Raw genomic sequence first — 4,107 nt, forward strand, 5'->3', positions numbered from 1 at the left:
GGGCTGGGGACACGGGACATGGCCCAAAGGAGGGTTGGGGATGGCGGCTGGTGCCCAGGGGCAGGGCTGAGAGACAGGGGACAGGGGATACGGAAGGCACGGGGCTGCTGGTGGCTGATAATGACCAGGCTGCAGGAGGGGCACAGGGACCAGAGACAGGGCCCCTCAGCGCAGGGCGTGGGACACGCGGCACTAGGGTGAGGGACAGCAGGCTGAAATCGGGATTCTGGGGTACAATCAGGACTGCTGTGGATGCTCCAACCCTGGAAGTGTTCCAGGGCAGGTTGGATAAGGCCTTGAGCAACCTGGTCTGCTGGAATGTGTCCCTGCCCATGGCAGGGGGTGGAACAGGAGGAGCTCTAAGCTCCCTTCCAGCCCTTCCCTTTGTACGATTCTGTGCTGGCACCTCAAGGTTGTGCAGTGTAAATAAAGTCCTTGTGTTGCCGAGGCGCTGGTGAGGGCTGCAGTTCTGGCACTGTGAAAGAGGAAATGTTCCCACCCCAGCTTCTTATTCCAAATACAGGGAATAGACAGATCTGGTCGAACCGCTAATGAGTCAGCCATTAAAACCTGAGCAAACTTTCCCAGGCTGCAGCCCTTCCAGCTTATCCAGCGTGTGAAAATATGTATGTCCTGATGTTATAGAGCAGTCACCGTGTTATTGAGCTCCTGCTCTTATCAGAAACACACCTCCCTGGTCATGTGCCCTTTGTCATCACAGGTAACTCAGCTATCAGCTGACAAGGTCAATTTCTGTGTTATCGCAAGGAAGGAAAGGTGCTTCCCTTTGTAAGGCCATTTTCTCAATGAAGAGGAGAAAAAATGGGAGGAAAAAACCACCAGGAATTGGGCAGCCCCCTGAGAATTCCCCCTGGGCTGGGGAAATCACCTCAGGCAGCTCCAGGAGAGCTGCTCCAGCTCTCTGCCTTGGCAGGACAGACGCAGCAGCGTGTGTGCAGCCAGTTGTTTCCTTGTTTTTATGGCTGAGCCCCCGGTTGTTGGCAGGGGATCAAAGCCCAGGGCCCTTCCTGCCTGCGTAGGACAGGGGAGCTGTGTGTCACAGCCCTGGGACCCTCGTCAGCAGCACTGGCACTGCCCATTCTCTGTGCACATCCTGCACTGCCCCATTCTCTGTGCACATCCTGCACTGCCCAATTCACTGTGCACATCCTGGGCTGCCCAATTTACTGCCCTCATCCTGCACTGCCCCGTTTTGCGCACATTTTCTGTGCACATCCTGCCTCTCAGCCGGGTGGAAATTGTCACTTCAGGACACGAAACAGAATGACACAGACACGCTGGATTTTCTAAGGCAAAAGAGAGGGGAGTTTAATTCTGGCCGGATGTGACAGTGCCACCTCTCCAGTGGCACTGGACAACAAACCAACAGCCCATCAAATCTCTCTCCCTCGGTAAAAGAATGCAAAGCAGTGAGTTATTTACATAAAGCGTGTGAGAAAGTTCGTTATGAGAATGTAAACAGCAGAAGGCTTAGAAAAACTTGTAAGAACAAGGTGACAGGAAATGGTGTGCAAGGGGCCACAGGCGGCTCACCTTTTGTCCTTCTCTCAGGGCTGGGGTGCTTCCAAAGCACTCTGGGGCTTTTGTGGTGCCCATTGCAGCTTTCTGCCCATTGTACCTTTCCCTCTGGGTGCCTTAAACACCAGCAGAGCCTCTGCAGTCCCCAGCAATTCCTTAGAGAATTTTTTCTGCCAGGAGAGCCCTTTGTGGCTGATGCAGGCCAGGGCTTAGCAGCAGGAAGAGGAGGGGAGGACAGGGGTGGTGGCTGTGAACCAGGTGCCTGCCCAGAGGGGCTGGCACAGCTCACAGAGAGCTGCAGACAAAGCAAAGGGCAGCATCCTGGCTCCAGTGGAGGCTGGGATGAAATTCCTGCGGAGTTTGGCAAGGCTGGGGTGTCCCAGAGAGGTGGCAGAGCTGTGCTGGCCTCAGGGGCAGAGCTGAGAGTGCAGTGCCCAGCTCGGGCTGCCCCTGGCACCCCCAGGCACAGCAGCCCCCTCCCCACACTGCCACAAGCCCTTCAGCAAAATCCCTTTTTGTATTTTCCCCCAAGGTCCATTTGCATGTACCAGTGGCAGGAATTATTTGGAACGTGCAGGAGGTCATCCAGGAGCATCCCTGGAGCTGTGGCTGCCTCCCCTCTCGCACAGGGCTGGGAGGAGGGCAGGGATCACCCCCTGTGCCCTTCAGCAGGCTTTGATCCCGGCTGCTCATCCCTCTGGTATCCAGCTGGCTCTCCAAGCCTGGTGCAGCAGGAGGCGCTGGGAAGCCTTCCTTAAGCTGTGGCTTTAATTTTGACTTTATTGGTGGCACCAGGTTGCCACGGGATACCTTGGAAGCATCACCCAGGCCCTACAGGCACCAGCCACCTTACCAGGAAGGACAAACATTTTATTCCATTTTATTTCAGCAAAGGACAAACATTTCATTCCAGAACGCACCTTTGCCCAGGGGGAATGGCTGAGATGGCCAGTTTTTAGGGCAGGCTCTGGGGGGCTGTGTCCCTCAGGCAGGGCTGCTCTCCTCGGCTCCTTGAGCCCAGCAGCACTGCCAGGGCTGTGCCAGAGGGGAAGGAAGCCAGGGCAGCGCCGTGTCGGGCTGTGCCCCGGGCTGTGCCCCGCGGGGGCAGTAAGGAAGCACTCCAGGAAGCTCCTGCTGGCCTGGCAGGCGGCTCTCAGCCGGGCTTTCTGTGCCGACTGCCCCTCTCTGGGCAGGGCTGGTTTTTGGCCATCCTGGAGCAGGCACAGCAGAATCCGTGCTCCTCCGAGCTCCTGTGTCCCCCTGGGAAGCTCAGATGTGCTGGTTGTCCTCCACCTGCACTGCTGAAGGGGCTCAGCCTATACCTATAAATTTACACATAGCTCGTATTTTCATTTTTACATATAAATTTACACATAAATTTATATATATCTATAAATTTATAAACATATATATATACATATAAATTCTATTTATACACATAAATATAAATATAGTTGTATATATAAATTTACACATAGCTCATATTTTTTATTTATGCACAGAGTATGAAGCGGGTGTGAGTGAGACCAGATGCAGACCCCACAGCATTTTAATTCAGAGGAAAGCAATCCTCGCCTGGAGAATTCTTACCTCTTACACCCATGTGTACCCTTAAGCCAACCTGCAGGAGCAGCACACGCTGCGCCCTGAGGGTCAGAAATGTAATTTTACACTCATCAGGCACCTCAGCCCAGGTCATGAAGCCATCCAGAGAGCTCAAAGCAGGAAACTAAAGGAAGGAAAAACAGGAGGTGAAAAGGAGGCTGAGAACAATGAAAAGATGAGTAAGGTGCTTGAGACCTGCACACTCCTTCTGTAAAGGAGGCAGAAATGCCAGGCCAGGAACGTCACGAGAATAACTGCGGTGAGACGAGGGAAAAGGGGCAGCAGGAGTGTGAGAACAGGCTCCTGGCACACAGGAGGAAGAGGATGTGGATGGTTTTGTGACCAGCCAAACAAAGCCGGTGCCAGCTGAGCACTGAGTGCCGTTGTGAGCCCATTAAAAAACCGGCTAAAATAAACCCCGAGTTTATTCTAGCCCTCGCCAAACCTGTCCAGTTTCCTCCCCTGACCTTAGGCAGGCACAAAGCTGCTGTGTTCAGGTCAGGATCTGCATCCTGCGGCAGCTCTCACGGGCCAGGGACGCTCCTGGTGACCGTGGGTGGCACTGTGGCCCGAGCAGCCGGGGCACCGCTGCTCCTGGGGCCCTGCAGCCCTGCCCAGCCCTGCCCCGGGTATTTCAGGATAATTTGGCGCTTTCGGCTCTCTCAGCTCCTTCGGGCACCTCCTTTTGGAGGCCTGGTGCAGGCTGGGCAGGGGTGAGGGCAGGGGGAGTCTCTGCTCCCGAGGAGCCGGGACAGGGCGAGGGGAAACGCCTCAGGCCGTGCCAGAGGAGGCTCAGCTTGGAGATTAGGGGAAATTCCTTCATGGAAAGGGCTGTCCAGCTGGATCCCCCTCCCTGGAGGGACTTAAAGCTGTGTGGATGTGGCACTTGAGGACATGGGTTAGCGGTGGCCCTGGGGTTCCTGCCCGCTGGTGCTGGGGTTCGTGCAGCGCTAATCTCGGCGG

Source organism: Geospiza fortis, unplaced genomic scaffold, assembly GCF_000277835.1.
Source record: "Geospiza fortis unplaced genomic scaffold, GeoFor_1.0 scaffold1532, whole genome shotgun sequence".
Classification (NCBI taxonomy): Eukaryota; Metazoa; Chordata; class Aves; order Passeriformes; family Thraupidae; genus Geospiza; species Geospiza fortis.